Source organism: Mobula birostris, chromosome 7, assembly GCF_030028105.1.
Source record: "Mobula birostris isolate sMobBir1 chromosome 7, sMobBir1.hap1, whole genome shotgun sequence".
Taxonomy (NCBI): domain Eukaryota; kingdom Metazoa; phylum Chordata; class Chondrichthyes; order Myliobatiformes; family Myliobatidae; genus Mobula; species Mobula birostris.
In genome coordinates, this window is record NC_092376.1 from 111204756 (window position 1) to 111222694 (window position 17939).

The 17939-nt window shown below is 43.9% G+C and overlaps 1 protein-coding gene and 1 long non-coding RNA gene across 4 annotated transcripts in view; one reads left to right on the forward strand and one right to left on the reverse strand.

Annotated features, from left to right (window-relative positions):
* LOC140200364 (fibroblast growth factor receptor-like 1) overlaps positions 1–17939 on the forward strand; it is a 161800-nt gene that overhangs the window by 29914 nt on the left and 113947 nt on the right. The window lies entirely within an intron of this gene.
* LOC140200792 (uncharacterized) overlaps positions 13599–17939 on the reverse strand; it is a 33840-nt gene continuing 29499 nt past the window's right edge. The window contains exon 3 of the long non-coding RNA XR_011886735.1: positions 13599–13998. This is a non-coding gene — a long non-coding RNA (uncharacterized lncRNA). The remainder of the gene's footprint in view (positions 13999–17939) is intronic.

Genomic DNA, 17939 nt, shown 5'->3' on the forward strand with positions numbered 1-17939 from the left:
GCAATAATTCCCAGGGTTATTCTCTACTCCCTTTCTTGAATAACTTCTGGCACCCTCCAATCATCTGGTAGTTGTCATGTGGCTAGTGATAAATCAAAGATGATTGCCAGAAACACAGCAAAACCTTTCCTTGCTTCCCATAGTAACCTGGGGTATATCCCATCCAGCCCCAGGGACTCAGCCATTCTAATGTGTTTCGAAAGTTCCAGCAAATTATCTTTCATAACATTGATAAGTTCTAAAATATCAACCTGTTTTACACTGTCTTCACAAATGTAAAGGTTCCCCTCACTGGTGAATACCAAAGCAAAGTACTCATTAAGAACCTCCCCTACCCCCTTCAACTCTAGGCACGTTGCCTCTTCTATCGCTGATCGGCCCTACCCTCACTCTAGTCATTCTGTTCTTCATATATATGTGGGACATCTTGGGGTTTTCCTTGATCTTACTCGCTAAAGCCTACACATGCTCGCTCCTAGCTCTCCCAGCTCCATGCTGAAGATCCTTCCCAGGTCTTTGTAACTCTCTATAGCCCTGTCTGATCCTTGTTTCTGAAGCCTTAAATAATCTTCTTTCTTCATCTTGACTAAATGCTCCACATCTCTTGTCAGTGATGGTTTCTTCACCCTACCATCCTTACCCTGCCTCAGTGGAACAAACCCATCCAGAACGCCATGCACCTGCTCCCTGAACAACCTCCACATTTCCATGTGCATTTCCCCAAGTACATCTACTTCCAAGTTATGCTCCTCATTTCCTGCCGAGCAGCATCATAATTTCCCCCTCCCCCAATTAACTACTTTCCCAAACTAAGGAAAACTAGACAGTAGGAAGTGGTAGCTTGGTGCACGAGATACCAATGGCAACATTTCTGTACACTGGAAGCCCTCTGCAGCTCTGGCTGTATCCTAACCTGGACCACACCCCTTCACTCATCAACCCTGTCTTTGCTGATCTCCGTGTTAAGTGACACCTTAGTTTTACACCCTCATCCTTGTTTGCACGTCTGTGCTTCATATGTCTGCTTTATTGAGGCCAACCGGTATGTGAAGGACTTCTAATATCTTGAGCATCCCTTTGTAAATCTATCCACAACTGACTGACTTGCCTTCAGCGGCCAAAGAGCTAAAACTCATTAGTTTTTTCCCATTAAAGTGCTCCTTAAAATCTACCTCCTTGACCAAACTTGGAGTCCAAATATCTCATTGGCTCAGGGTCCATTTGCGTTTGGTAGCACTCCACTGAAGAACTTTATTCCATGTTGTTAATATCAGCCTGTACTGCCCTACCCACTGAGTACTGACTCCACGCCCGCTCACCAAAAACAAAGTCAAACCTGGGCCTGTCCTGGGCTGAGGGTCACATTAAACCTTTCGGGTAAGTGTGGGATGGGGGTGGGATAGTACAAGGGTGGGGTTCCCATGAGTTACTGGTGAAATGGACAGAGAGGATGAGGTCTAAATGGGAAGCGGCCCTATTGTTGAATCTGCTGAAACTCACTCTCCAGTCGAGCCACGATTAAACAAGACACTGTTCAAAGATTCCACCTGTGGGAATGTAAAACAGCACAAGTGAATGCAGCTAAGGAGGAAGATATGAGAAGAATGGTATGGATAAGTATTTGGGATCCAGGAGGAATTCTATTGTAGTTTTATAAAACGCTAGTTAGTCTGCATCTGGAGTATTGGATTCATTTCTAGTCATACCATTACAGGAAGGATGTCGAGCCTTTGGAGAGGGTGCAGAACAGGTAAACCAGGATGCCACCTGGATTAGAGGACAGGTGCAATAAGAAGAGGTTGGACAAACTTGGGTTATTTTCTGTGGGGCAGCAGAAGCTGAGTAGAGATATGATCGATGTTTACGGGTTTATGAGAGGTATGGATAGAACAGACAGCCAGCATCTTTTACCCGAAGTTGTAATGACTGATACCAGAGGGTATGGATTTAAGGTGTGAGGGGTAAGTTTTTAACACAGAGCATGGTGAGTGCCTGGGATGGTATTGGAGGCAAATACAATAAGGATATTCAAGAGTGTGCAGGAAATGGAATGATATGAACGTTGTGTATGCAGAAGGGATTAGTTTGGTTAGGCATTTGATTACTAATTTAATTAGTTTGAGGGCCTATTTGTGTGCTATACTATTCCATCTTCTACAGTCAGTGAACGTTGCTACATGATCATGCAGAAGCAGACCCCTTCAAATGTTTTATCAAATCAAGTCTAATTGTCATTCAAACCACACATGGATACAGCCAAATGAGACAGTGTTTCTCTCAGGCTAAGGTGCAAAAACATACATGCGCATTTAAAATAATGAGAAAGGGGAAAAAAAAAACACATTTTTAGTCCAAGACCCTGAGCAACAAGTTCCACAAATTGATGGTTCCTGGCAGTCCAGCCTGTAATTCCACCGATCCAACACCGGAGGGCAGCACAGAAGGGAGAGGCCACCCCCAACCAAGCCTGGATGCCATGCTTGCTCAAGGATTGAGGCCTAGTTCCCGCTACAACCAAGGCGACACTGCTGCCTCGCTGCCTGTCTCGCTATCAAACAAGGGAAGCAGGCCTGTGGCAATCAATGAACAACAGTCTTGTGATCGCAAAAAAAAATCATCCAAGACAGTCACTCACGGTTTCATTACACACCACCTTTGTGCCACCTCCAAGGCACCAACTCTGAAGCCACTGAGTAACAGACAGAAGTATGATCTCCACCCAGGTTAGTTCTTCCAAACCAATACAACTTCTCCTGCAGCCTGACAGCCCGGCTTGAACCCCCAGGCCCGACGGCCCGGCTCCAATCCCAAGGTCTCACAGCTTGGCCCAAAACCCTCAGCAGGATGGCCCATTTCAACCTCCCTGGCCCAATGGCCCAACATAACTCTCTGAACCAACTCACCTACTCTGAACCGCAGGCTGGCCCTTATGACATCCCGGCTGGCTGCTCCAAGTAATGAGCAGCTCACTGATGCAGTGGATCTGCAGTACACGCTTTTATTGGAATCAACAATAGTCTTACTATTGTACAGAAACATATAACAAAGAAAAAAACACCTTTGGTTGTCCCCTGAGAGGCCGCTGTGTGTATATGCACTGCCATCTTCCCGGTCATTCATTTCTACATGGTCATTCAGAAGCAAACCCCTTTCCCTAGCAAGGACACATTTACACTAATCCCAGTTTATTCTCCCCACACTTTCATCACTGCGCCCAGTTTCTCCAGCTCAGCCTCACACTACAGGCAATTTACAGTGCCCAGTTCACCAACTGAATGGGACACCTTTTGGATGTAGGAAGCTGGTGCTGTCCAGTTGCCGAACCTGCCAGACTAGGTGTGGAAGGAGGTTAGTCAAGCCCGAGCGATACATTTAAGTGAGGGACCAGCCTCCTTGGAGAGAGTCATTCACCAATGTCCATGTCTGTCTCTGTTAAAACCAGAACTAATTAGTTAACCTCTGAGTTAAGTTTTTGTAATTTAGCACCCCATTTACTCATGACAGCACCGGAGACCATTCAGCCCACTGGGGCTGTGCTAGCTTCCCTCAGAACTGTCCAAACAGTCCCATTCCCTTTCCTTTTTTTCCTTTTGCTTTGTTTACATGCTCAACCACCTTTTCCTCTGCCGTTTACTAACAATTACCAAGTCATTGGATATAATTAAAGTGGAGGTTGATAGGTCCTCAATTAGTTAGGGCGTCAATGGTTACGGAGAGAAGGCAGGAGAATGGGTTTGAGAGGGATAATAAATTGGCCACAATGGAATAGTGCAACAGACTCGATGGGCTGAATGGCCTAATTTTGGTCTTATGTCTTATGGGATAATATTTGGGATCCAGGAGGTAAACAGAGCATCAGTGTAAACGCACCTGGTCACAAGGGAGAGCATGCAAACTGCACACAGAGAGCTGCAGAGGACAGGACTAAACCTGGGCTGCTGGAGAACGAGGCAACAGAGCGACTAACCAAGCCTCTCGCACCATTCCACTGCTCTGTGTATCCAAGTGTCGCACAGCAGAGAAATATGCCTTTCGACCTTCGACCCAGTCTGTCCATGCAGACCATCAATTACCTGTCTATATTCATCCCAATTTTTTAGCACTTGATCCATAATTTTCTGTACTCAGCAATTCAAGTCAAGTCAAGTCAAGTTGCTTTTTATTGTCATTTCAACCATAACTGCTGGTACAGAACATAGTAAAAATGAGACAACGTTTTCCAGGACCATGGTGCTACATGAAACAATACAAAAACTACACTGAACTACGCAAGAAAAAAACACAAAAACTACACTAGACTACAGACCTAAACAGGACTGCATAAAGTGCACAAAACAGTGCAGGCATTACAATAAATAATAAACAAGACAGTTGGCACAGTCGAGGGCAGTAGGTTGGTGTCAAGCCAGGCTCTGGGTATTGAGGAGTCTGCTGGCTTGGGGGAAGAAACTGTTACATAGTCTGGTCGTGAGAGCCCGAATGCTTTGGTGCCTTTTTCTGGATGGCAGGAGGGAGAAGAGTTTATATGAGGGGTGCGTGGAGTCCTTCATAATGCTGTTTGCTTTGCGGATGCAGCATGTGGTGTAAATGTCTGTGATGGTGGGAAGAGAGACCCCGATGATCTTCTCAGCTGAATGCTATTCTAGATGTTTCTCAAATGTTGCAAGTATACCTGCTTCCACCATCCTCAAAGGAACTGCCTTTCAGGTTCCAACCACACTCTAGTGAAGAAAAATTCCCACAAATCCCCACAAAACCCCTTCCCTTTCTATTAGACCTATGTTCTCTAGTTTTTGGCATCTCTGTTAAGAGAACAATATTCCTACTGCCTACCCTATGCCCCTTGGACATGGGTATACCGCTATGAAGTCTCCCCATATCCTCTTCATTCCAAGAAATGTAAACTCAGTTTGTGCAATCTCTCCTCATAACTGAAACATGCCATACGAGGCACCATCCTGGCGAATCTCCTCAGCATCTTCTGTGCAGTGATATCCTTCCAGAACTAAACTCAGTACAGCAGTTGTGGCTGAGCCAGTGGTTTATATTTGCCGTAACACCACTGTGAATATCCTGGCTAATTGCTGAAGCTTTGATCTCACTGGGAACCAAGCTGATTTTTACTCAAAGTGAACATGAAGAACATCGAGTAACAGGGTTCCCCTAGGAAAGAGTGCGTGATTTCTTGGTGAAATTCCAAGCCTGCCGGAGACAGCTGTCCAGATCCTGGGACAGCTGCAGCCATTGACAGAGTTGCTGATAATATTGCACCACACATTCCAACACGGCACTCTCTCTGAAACCAAGTCACTCCATAAATGCAAGAAGCTGTCGGAGTCTGGATCAACAGCACATCTGCCTCTGGTGTTTTTAACAGTAGTTTAAACATATTGTTTGTGTGAACAGCCAGTTGAGCTCTTTTATCTGCAAGCAGGGAATTGGTCACAGTTGATTGAAATAGATGAATGGTTATTGATTAAAACCCACCAGGCATTGGACAGAGCTAAAGGGAAGAAATAAGTGAATAAGCAAGTATCAGTTAATGCCCATTCTTAGATGGTTTACTGGGTAAAGGTGCCGTCTTGTCTGGCATGGAGCCACATAAGGCAAGGATGAGTTAGTTCCAGTCCTGAGCTTTTGCTTCCAGGAACAACAATAACAGCACAATTACTCGAGCTGATCTTGACAATTAGAGGAGGAACAAAATCATCCTGGTGACAATCCTGCTCCCACACTTTGTCCCATTTGGGGAACATGGCCCTCAACCGAGATAATCTGATCAACACAGAAGTTTTTCAGTTAGAGACACGCTCAAATTTACAGTTTCAAAATCTCTGGGTTGTTTCCGATTGTAAATCTCTGAGGTCACCTGAAGTTCCACATTAGAGCAATAAGTTCTTCACGGTCAGGTCTTGCCTCAGTGTGATTGAAGGTTTATCTTTATTTAGGGGGCACATGCTTTTGGCATTAACACATTCAGCCTCGTCATTGTATCAACTTGAAGAGCTCTGAAGTAAGTTATTGCTGCAGTTGGTCTGCTGATGGCATCTGGCACTTGATCCCAAAGGGGAAGCAGGGCTTTGGAGTGAGAGTGAAGGTTAGTTTCCAATCTACAAGAGGTCTTACCACCATAGCCTTGCTATGATCAATCACAACCTGTTATCACTCCCACAATACATCACACTGACAGGATTAAAAGCCTGGGCCTGCACATTTGTCTTTCTCCTCGTTAGTAAAGGGATCCCAAACAATAAAGGGCTTTGTAGAACAGATAGAAGCCTCACACTATCTAACCAGGGAAATTATTGAACACAAGTGGGGTTGACTGGGGAAATGGAAAGCATTTAGCACCATTTTGAAAGTGGGGTGAAGGCCTACAGGAGTAAATATATCCAGATATCAGCCGTTTGGAGAATTGCAGTGTTACTGGGCATGTTCTGAAGCCAATATTCCCTATTTATACGTCTCTGTCTTTCTGGAGGTTGCAGGCTCCTGCCAGGACTCTGTGCTTCCCAGCTGCCCTTGTCTATCTCACCTAACAGGGATCTGTTCGTGAAATCTATTGAGGAAGTATACACACTTCATAGGAAGGGAGATGTTTATAAATTGCAGGATGGGAACTTGAGCTGAATTATTTTTCTGACTCCCAGCCCATGGCTACAGACACTAACTGTGGTCTATCTGGCAACAATGCCCTGTCACAGGTTAAGCCAGGCTTGGTACTGCAGCATAATGCTGAAGGTTGCCTTCAGGGTTTCTTTGAGACTATAACTTGGGGTGTGCCATTCTCCAGTGTTTACACAGTTTTTCTACCAAAGTTATACTAACCAATCAGAAGAACCCTCATAGAAGATCATCCACGTTAAGTTGCATCACAGACAAAGAGCGTTCCAGTACCCCACCGAGGTTACCACACTTCAGGGTTAGGAAGCTACTTAACTACGATGTACATTAAAACCCTAGGATCGCCAATGACCAGAAGCACAACTGGGCCACCCAACTAAATATCATTAGAGCAGATTGATGGCTGGAGATCATATAGCCCGCAGCTCTCCCCCCGAGACTTCAAGCCCTTTCCACCATTCACAAAGCACAAATCCCTGATTGCCTATTTGAGCACAGCCTCAAAAGTGCTCTGTTCAGTGGCATCCAGGAGAAAGCAATCCCTACCAATCACCCCAAATAAACATTCCTGCTACCGCAGACACACAGTAACTGCCCTGCACTTATTGATGCAGTCTATTCTGACAGCATTCCTCAAAACCCAAGTCTTCTAGCACTGAGAAGAAAAAAGACAACAAGAACATGTGAAAGCCATTATCAGAACAAAAGACAGAGGAGCAGAATTAGGCCATTCAGCCCATTGAGTCTTCTCCACCATTCCATCATGGCTGATTTATTATTCTTCTCAACGCCATTCTCCTGCCTTCTGCCAGTAACCCTGACTAATCAAGAAACTATCAACCTCCACTTTAAATATGCCCAATGATTTGGTCTCCACAATGAATTCCATGGATTCACTAAAGAACTTGCTCCTCATCTCTGTTCTAAATTGATGTCCCTCTATTCTGAGGCTGTGCCATCTGGTCCTAAACTCCCCCATTATAGGATACATTCCCTCCACATCCGCGCTATCTAGGTCATTCAATAATCGATTGGTTTCATTGAGATCCCCCCCCCTCATTCTTCTAAGCTCCAGTGAGTAGAGACCCAGAGTACTCAAGCGTTCCTCATATGTTAACCCATTCATTCCCAGAATCACTCTCATGCACCTGCTCTGGACCCGAAGTGACTCAAAACTCCATGTGCAGTCTAACCAATGCCTTATAAAGCTTCAGCATTACATCCTTGTATTTACATTCTAGTCCCCTTGAAATCAATGCTAACATTGCATTTTCCTTCCTTACCATTGACTCAACCTTGAATTAAACTTTAAGGAATCCTCTATGAGAATTCCCAAGAACCTTTGCAGCTCTGATCTTTTAAAGTTTCTTCCCATTTAGAAAATGGTCTACATCTTTATTCCTTCTACAAAAGTGTTTGACCATACACTTCCCTCCACTATATTCCATCTGCCACTTCTCTCAAATCTTTCTAAGTCCTTCTGCAAACTCCCTGCTTCCTCAACACCACCTTCCCCTCCACATATCATCTGCAAATTTGGCCACAAAGCCATCAATACAGTCATCCAAATTATTAACATATAATGTGAAAAGAAGCAGTCCCAACAATGACCCCTGCATAATACCATTGGTCACTGGCAGCTAACCAGAAAAGGCTCCCTTTATTCCCACTCTTTGCCACCTGCCAATTAGCCAATCTTCTATGCATGCTAGTATCTTTCCTGGGATACCATGGTCTCTTATCCTTTTAAGCAGCCTTATGTGTAGCACCTTGTCAAAGGCCTTCCGAAAATCCAAGGATACATCCACTGATTCTCCTTTGTCTATCCTGCCTGATATTTCCTCAGGGAATTCCAAAAGATTTGTCAGGCAAGATTTCCCTTTAAGGAAACCATGCTGACTTTGGCCTACTATATCATGTGCCTCCAAGTACCCCAAAACCTCATCCTTAATAATGGACTCCAACATCTTTCCAACCACTGAAGTTAGGCTAGCTGTCCCATAATTTCCTTTCTTCTGCCTTTCTCCCTTCTTGAAGAGTGGAGTGACATTTGTAATTTTCTATTCCTCTGGAACCATTCCAGAATCTAGTGATTCTTGAAAGATCATTGCTAATGCAACCGTAATCTCTTCAGCTACCACTTTCAGAACCCTGGCATGTCATCTGTCTGGTCCAGGTGACTTACCTGTCTTCAGGCCTTTCAGCTTCCCAAGCACCTTCTCCTTAGTAATAGCAACAACATTCACTCCTGCCCCCTGACACTTACAAATTTCTGGCATATTGCTAGTGTCTTCAACAGTGAAGACTGATGCAAAATAGTTATTAAGTTTGTCTGCCATTTCTTTGTCCCCCATTATTACTTCCCATCACTTGAATGTCGCTTGTTTTCCAGACTTGGAAATATGTATATTACCAGTACTTCATTGTAGCTAAATTGAAATCCCGAAACTCCCTCTCCAACAAAGCTACGGGAGCACTTTCCCAGAAGGATTGCAGTAGCTCACCACTACTGCCTTAGGGGTAGATATGGATTGGCATTACCAGCAACATACACAGCATGAATAAAGTTCAGACCATTGTATAATTCTTGGTGTTTCCACCACTGTCCAGACCACCAGGGCATTCCTAATCCCTCCTCATTTCTCAGCCTATCCCAGTAGCTGTCAGTTCTCCCTCCCTTTGTCTTCTCAACTCCAGTGCTACAGGGCAATTCCTGGAATTTCACTGTATTCCCAAGAGGTGCTGCAAACACTAATTTTCTCAGGGATGTGTGTCTAACTCTAATAAAGCTTTGGTCTGAATAATCTACTTGAAATGCTGCTAATGCTGCCTTGTTCCTCACCTGGAATATTTATTTTGGAATGAGTTGTTGGTTTAGATACAAGAAATGGAACATGTTAGAGTTTAGAGTAACAGAAACTTTAATTTAGGGTTTCAGCAGGTTGGGCAGCATCCGTGGAAACGAACAGTCAACGTTTTGGGCCGAGACCCTTCGTCAGGACTGTAGAGGGAAGGGGCAGGGACCCTATAAAGAAGGTGGGGGAGGGTGGGAAGGAGAAGGCTGGTAGGTGGCAGATAAAAAACCAGTAAGGGGAAAGATAAAGGGGTGGGGGAGGGGAAGCAGGGAGGGGACAGACAGGAAAGGTGAAGAAGGAATAGGAGAAAGCACAATGGGTAGTAGAAGGAGGCAGAACCATGAGGGAGGTGATAGGCAGCTGGAGGAGGGAATACTATCCATTGGGCTTTTCCCTATACCTTCTCTACCTTTCCTGCCTATCCCCTCCCTGCTTCCCCTCCCCCACCCCTTGATCTTTCCCCTTACTGGTTTTTCAGTTTGAGGATAAAGGGAAAGCCTTTTAGGACCGAGATGAGGAAAAACTTCTTCACACAGAGAGTGGTGAATCTGTGGAATTCTCTGCCACAGGAAACAGTTGAGGCCAGTTCATTGGCTATATTTAAGAGGGAGTTAGATATGGCCCTTGTGGCTAAAGGGATCAGGGGGTATGGGGAGAAGGCAGGTACAGGGTTCTAAGTTGGATGATCAGCCATGATCATTCTGAATGGTGGTGCAGGCTTGAGGGGCCGAATGGCCTACTCCTGCACCTATCTTCTATGTTTCTATGTTTCACCTGGCACCTACCAGCCTTCTCCTTCCCACCCTCCCCCCACCTTCTTTATAGGGCCCCTGCCCCTCCCTCTTCAGTCCTGACAAAGAGTCTTGGCCCGAAACGTTGACTGTTCGTTTCCACGGATGCTGCCCGACCTGCTGAGTTCCTCCAGTGTGTTGTGCGTGTTGCTTTGACCCCAGCGTACTGAGAGTATTTTGTGTTTCTAATTTAGGGTCCTCTGATATCAGGGAGGCCACTGTTCAATACATGGGTCACCTGCCTCAGAAGCCTGGACTTGAAGAGAATGGCGATTGCCACAAAGCTTCTATTGACTGAGTTCAGCTGGCACATTTGATTAAGTAGCTACTGGGTCCCACATGAATAAAGTAAAGTTCAGGTTGAATGAAACATAATTGTTCAACCGATAACCTCTCTAATGTCTGTGCCCAATATTGTTGATGAGCTGGCAGTTGCCTTGTTTTCACCGCGTTTCACACCGTAAACTGCTTCTTACCTTGTGACTGATTGACCGAATAATGATGCAACAGTTAGGTTGTGTGACTCATTAACCCTGCACTCCTGATCGACTATGAAGTCTTGTCATTGTGTGGCTGACCATTCTGCAACAGCACAATCACGTCATTGTGCAGTAAACTTATATTCCCATACTGACTTTCTAGCATCTTATCAAGTCCCACACGAAACTTGATTTGTAAAACTGTAATCCATAGAGTTAAAAACATGCATATTTGGGTTCAAGGTTAAAAAAAAACAGACAGAAGTACAAATGGTTATTTTCAGAATAGAGGCCCTCCCCAGGGATGGTGCCACAACCTGGCTTTTTTGATAGATATAAATGGCATTGTGTGGGATAAAGTGACCTGATTTTTAGTTGGTTCTGAGCTCAAAGTGGTTATAGTAGACTGAGTACTACTGGACTGCAGAAGGACATAGATAGGCCGTGTGAATGAGCAGACAAGTGGCTAATGAAATTTAATACATCATGAAGTGAGGCACTTTGGCAGAAAAATGTAAGGAGAGACAGTAAGGGCTAAATAGCACAGATCTAGAGGGTATGACCTTGATGTATATGCACATAAAACTTTGAATGTGCTAGGGCTAGTTGGCAATGATTAGTAAGGTCTGTGAGGTCCTTGAACTCATAAAGACATGGTGTACAAAGTAGGGGAAGTTATGTTTAACCCATATAAAACATTAGCTGAGTCATAATTGGAATATATCACCTAATCCTAATCATATAATTTTAGGAATGATCTATTAAGATGGTTCCAGGCATTTCAATTATAAAGTTAGACTGGAGAAGCTGGTTTGTTCTTTTGGAGCAAAGAAGTTGGAGAGAGATTTCATACAGCTGTGCAAGACTAACAGTTTTCCTTCCCTGTCCATTACGCCACTGATGTTTAGGGCAGCAATGAAGGTCCTTCATCTCTGTATGTCCTTGGCCATCTTCTCTATTGTGTCCCTGGTGTGGTTCAGAGTGCTCATTTCTGTCTCTATGGCACGGCACCCAGTTGTCTTTGGTCTTCTGTAATTCCTCTGCCTTCCAGGGGTCCCTTCAGCGCTGTCTTGATGATGGAGCTGGCCTCTCTTCTCATCACATGCCCAGTCCATCTCCAACGTTTCCCCATGGTGATTGTGGCCATGTCCTCTTGGTGACACTGAAGGAGTAGGGCGTGGCTGGAGATTGTTCTTGGCCAGAAAGTATGGATGATCTTCCAGAGGCTCATGGTGTGAGGTGATGACAGCCTGGCAAGGTCATCCTGTGATGCACCAGCATACTGACCTGTACAAGAGAGTGTGGACAGATTACAGCTCTGGTACAGCTTCACCTCTAAGTGGACGCTGTACTTGGTTGACCCCCATGTGTTGCTCATTGATCTGAAGACGTTTCTAGCTTTTCTGAGTCTGCAAAGCCACTAACTACTTTAGACGGGGTAAATTGAGAAAAGTTAGTGCATGAAGTGCAAAAGACCCAGATTTAGTACTTTGGGCTAAAATATGAGGGTATATAAGAGAAATATTTTGATTCAGACAGTGGTTATAATCTAGGCAATCTGCAGCAACAGAATCATTCAGGATGTTCAACAGGGAATTGGACATGCATGTGAAGGGGAATAACTTGCAAGATTAGAGAAACTTGTGAGTGATGGGCCTGCTTCTCTAAGGAGCTGACAGATTTGACTGGCCAAATGGTCTTCTGTATCATAACAATTATTTTATATTTCTGTAATACCACACGAATGTCTCAGTGGCCAACACTCGTAGTTGTCACCACAGTATAGTTGACTGTCTGTGTATTAGTGCAGTTCTCTCTTGCCGTGTGACTGACAGTCCTACAACTGTGCAGCCACGTTGCTGTGTTGATCCTGCACTGTACAGGCCTGTCCATTATTCTAAGATTGATGCCCATTGCCTGTTTTTCACTCTGCAATTCCCCACCTCCATGTGGGATGAAGCTTATTAATTTCCGACCTGTTTTCTTTACATAAGCTGGCATGTAAGTATGGCCCCATTTCAATTTGCTTGACACCAAAGAAACCGGTATCAAATAGCACAACTGAGGCCACCTGTCGTTCGGCAATAATCAGCTCCACACTCCCCCACCCCGCTACCACCAACACCAGCGCCTCATTTTCCTTTGTCAGTCTCTCCATTACACATAATCGCTCTGCTAGTGGACCAGCACTAACGTTTCCGTTCATTATTTAGTTTCAATCATTAACTCATTTAAGGTAAATAGGTTAAAGAAGGTGTTATTGCTCGTCTAGATGGGAATTTCACATGAGCATGTTAAGCAGTATGAATAAATTAAATTAAAATGTTTCCCTTCCTTGCTTCTTTTTTCTCTTCCCCTTTCAAAGCGTAGCAAGTGTTGTTTCCCTGTTCACCAGGATGCTGTGGTAAACATCAGCTGCTGACAGTTTTCAGGGCTCACAGCTTTGCCAGGAGGTTGTAGACTCAAACCCCAGCTCCAGAGACCTGAGCTGATCATTTCATCTGTGGAGATCCAGAATCAGGTTTACTGTCGCTGACATAAATTGTGAAATTTGTTGTTTTGTGGCAGAAGTACGGTGCAGGCATAACAAATTACTATAAATGAATGGGTGGGAAGTGCCAAAGAAGAACAATGAGGTAGTGTTCATGAGTTCGTGGACCATTTAGAAATCGGATTGCAGAGGGGAAGAATCTGTCTATAAAGAGGTGTATTGCTCAAGAGGTTAAATATTATGCTGGATGAAATGGACATCATGTTAATTTAAAGGAATGATGGCATGTCCCACTTTGCAATAATGAAACTGCCAGCCTGCACCAGCATTGCAGCAGGACTATTTATTGGTGGCTCAGTGGAACTTCCGTTTGCAGTAAAACCCAACCACCATAATCACAGTGTCAACACCTCCGTCAATCAACACACCCATTGGTGCTCTCGGACTGGTACAAAATGCAAGCTAAATCCAACTTCTTTCAGTGCTTCCTCCTTCCTTCAGCTTATATCAGGGTAATCATGACATGCGCATCCTCCACGTTCTCTGGGACAGTGGTGCAGCAATTCGAGCTGGGGCCTCACAGTTCCAGTGACCAGGGGTTCAACCCTGACCATGGGTGTAGTATGTGTGGGATTCACATGATCTCTCTCATTAATCATGCGTGTTGCTTCCTCAGGGTGCTCTGGATTCCTCCAAAAGATGTGCAGTTTGGCAGGTGACTTGCAGGTTTTCCCTCATGTGCAGGCTAGTGGTAGAATCTGGGGAGAGATCATGAGATTAAAGTTTGATTAGTGTAAATGGGTATTGATCGTTGAGACGGACAGTGCTGGAAGGGTCTATTTCTGTGCTGTATGATTCTATAACTACAGGGAAGATTTCATATCACCATGGCAACTGCACCTTTGCCATGTTGATTGCAGACCATTGAATATCTGGGGAAAGACAGCAGAGCAACACACACAAAATGCTGGAGAAACTCAGCAGGTCAGGCAGCATGTATGGAAATGAGTAAACAGTCAACATTTTGAGCCAAGACCCTGGTCCTGCAGCAATACTAAACTCTTAGACTGGTGGCTCAACCTGCCCATAGTCTGCATTAAAGTGATACACCTGACCTGCCAAACACTGTTTAAACATCAGTTCATCTTTCACCTTGCACATATGCCAGAGACAGGAGCCCACTTCTACTAAGACATTTCCATTGTTATTTGTAATATACATTGATGCTGTAATCTTTAGTGCAAGAGACATGATAAAAAAAAGTTTGCAGATGATACAAAACTTTGAAGTTCAAAGTACGTACAGTGGCATGCAAAAGTTTGGGCACCCTGCAAGGTCAGTACTTAGTAACACCCCCTTTGGCAAGTATCACAGCTCGTAAACGCTTTCTGTAGCCAGCTAAGAGTCTTTCAATTCTTGTTTGGGAGATTTTCGCCCATTCCTCCTTGCAAAGGTCTTCTAGTTCTGTGAGATTCTTGGGCCATCTTCCATGCAGTGCTCTTTTGAGGTCTATCCACAGATTTTCGATGATATCTAGGTCAGGGGACTCTGAGGTCCATGGCAAAACCTTCAGCTTGCACCTCTTAAGGTAGTCCATTGTGGATTTTGAGGTGTGTGTTAGGATCATTAACCTGTTGTAGAAGCCATCCTCTTTTCACCTTCAGCTTTTTTACAGACGGTGTGATGTTTGCCTCCAGAATTTGCTGGTATTTAATTGAATTCATTCTTCCCTCTAATAGTGAAATGTTCCCCGTGCCACTGGCTGCAACACAAACCCAAAGCATGATCGATCCTCCCCCATGCTTAACAGTTGGAGAGGTGTTCTTTTCATGAAATTCTGCACCCTTTTTTCTCCAAACATACCTTTGCTCATTGCGGCCAAAAGGTTCTATTTTAACTTCATCAGTCTACAGGACTTGTTTCCAAAATGCATCAGGCTTGTTTAGATGTTCCTTTGCAAACTTCTGTCGCTGAATTTTGTGGTGAGGACGCAGGAAAGGTTTTCTTCTAATGACTCTTCCATGAAGGTCATATTTGTGCAGGTGTCACTGCACAGTAGAACAGTGCACCACCACTCCAGAGTCTGCTAAATCTTCCTGAAGGTCTTTTGCAGTCAAATGGGGGTTTTGATTTGCCTTTCTAGCAATCCTACAAGCAGTTCTCGCAGAAAGTTTTCTTGGTCTTCCAGACCTCAACTTGACCTCCACCATTCATGTTAACTGCCATTTCTTAATTGCATTATGAACTGAGGAAACAGCTACCTGAAAACGCTTTACTATCTTCTTATACCCTTCTCCTGCTTTGTGGGCAACATTTATTTTAATTTTCAGAGTGCTAGGCAGCTGCTTAGAGGAGCCCATGGCTGCTGATTGTTGGGAGAAGGTTTGAGGAGTCAGGGTATTTACAAAACTTTGAAATTTGCATCACCTGGCCTTTCCTAATGATGATTGTGAACAAGCTGTAGCCCTAACAAGCTAATTAAGGCCTGAGACCTTGGTAAGAGTTATCTGAGAGCTCAAATCTCTTGGAATGCCCAAACTTTTGCATGGTGCTCCTTTCCTTTTTTCACTCTAAAATTGTACAAAACAAAAATAATACACTAATCTTGCTTAAAATGTTGAAAAGAATGTTTCATCTTTAACTTTATGACTTTTGGAGATCAGTTCATTTTCTACTCACTTAACTATTCACAGTAACAGAAATTTTGACCGGGGTGCCCAAACCTTTGCATGCCACTGTACATGACACCATTAACAACCATGAGAGTCATTTTCCTGTGGGCATACTCAGGAAATCTTTAGAATAATAACTATAACAGAATCAATGAAAGAACTAGAGTGCAGAAGACAACAAACTGTGCAAATGCAAATATAAATAAATAGCAATAAACATGAGATAATGATAAAGAATCCTTAAAGTGAGATAATTGGTTGTGAGAACATCTCAATGGATGGGCAAGTGAGTGTAGTTATTTCCTTTTGTTCAAGAGTTTGATGGTTGAGGGGTAGTAACTGTTCTTGAACCTGGTGGTGCGAGTCCTGAGGCACTTGTACCTCCTACATGATGGCAGCAGTGAAAAAAGAGCATGGCCTGGGTGGTGGTCCCTGATTATGGGTGCTTCTTTCCTACACCAGTGTTTCATATAGATGTGCTCATTGGTGCAGAGGGCTTTACTTGTGATGGACTAGCCCAAATCCACTACCTTTTGTAGGATTTTCCACTCAAAGGAATTGGCGTTTCCATACCAGGCTGTCAATACACTCTCCACTACACATCTGTAGAAGTTGGCCAAACCATTGACAGTGAGTGTGGTGAGGGAGGGTAGCTTCCTTCTTTTGGAAGGTACAGATGGGACAAAAGTGGCTAATGGGTTTAATGCAGAGAGAAATGAGGTAATACATTTAGGAAGGTGCAATAAAGCCAAGGAATTTGCATCAAATGAAAAAGGAATTGAATGGTTCAGAGGAAGAAAAGGATCTTGGAATGTTTACCCACAGATCCCAGTGGTAGCAGAACAGATTAAAAAGGCAGACATAATGTTCAGCTTGATTATCTGAGGCACAGAATATAAGAACAGGGAAGTCATACTAACAGTGCTACATTTTATTTATTTATTGAGATACACCACGAAATAGGCCCTTCTGGTTCTTTGAGCTATGCCCGAGTTAATCTGAGTCTCATCATGGGACAATTTACAATGACCAATTAACTTCCTTGGATTGTGGGAGGAAAATGGAGAAAATACACGCGGTCACAGGGAGAATGTACAAACTACTTACAGGCAGTGGTGGGAATTGAACCAGGGTCACTTGTACTGTAAAGTGTTGTACCAACCACTATGCATGCTTTTCTATGGTTTTATAAGTCTGGTCTCTGTTATCCAAAAACTGATATAGTCCTATGTTACTCAAATGCTGCCTTTACCTTCAATGACAATAACCTACTTGTGTGCAATGACTTTAATGTGGTGAAGGGTTTCATGGAAATAATTTTCAAACAAAATATGGCACTAACTCAGCCAAGGATCTGTAACTTAAAGCTTGATCAAACAGGCAGGATTTAAAGAGTTTCTTGAAAGAGTAAAGGGCTGAAGAGAGAAATTCAGAGTGTTGGATCTTGACAGGTGTAACCATGGTGCCAGTGGTGGACAGATTAAAATGAAGAATGTAGAAAAGAGCAGAAGTAAAGGAGCTTGGAGAATTGAGGACTTTGTAGAGCTGGATGAAGTTACGAAGACAAGTTTCGGAGAGATGGATGTCCTCATTTATATGGATGGCATATATCCCTCCAAAGCAAATCTATTGATTTATTCTCCACCTTCTGGTAAATCCCTCCCCCTCCCTTCCTCTTTTCCTATTTCACTCTACCCCCTCCCCCAGCTCCCTCATGGTTCTGCCTCCTTCTTCTACCACCCATTGTTTTCAGGGCTATGACATCAATGCTTCCCCTCCCCCACCCCTTTGTCTTTCAAATTACTGGTCTATCAATTGACACTACAAGCATTCTTCAAATCCTTCCCCATCTTTCATTCTCCAGTCCTGACGAAGGGTTCTGGCCCGAAACGTCGACTCATCATTTCTGACTGATGCTGCCTGACCAGCTGAGTTCATCCAGCCTACTGAAAGTGTTGCTTTGATCTTTTACAGCATCTGCAGATTATTTTGTGTTATTGATTTATGTTCCAGCCTGTGGAGACAGG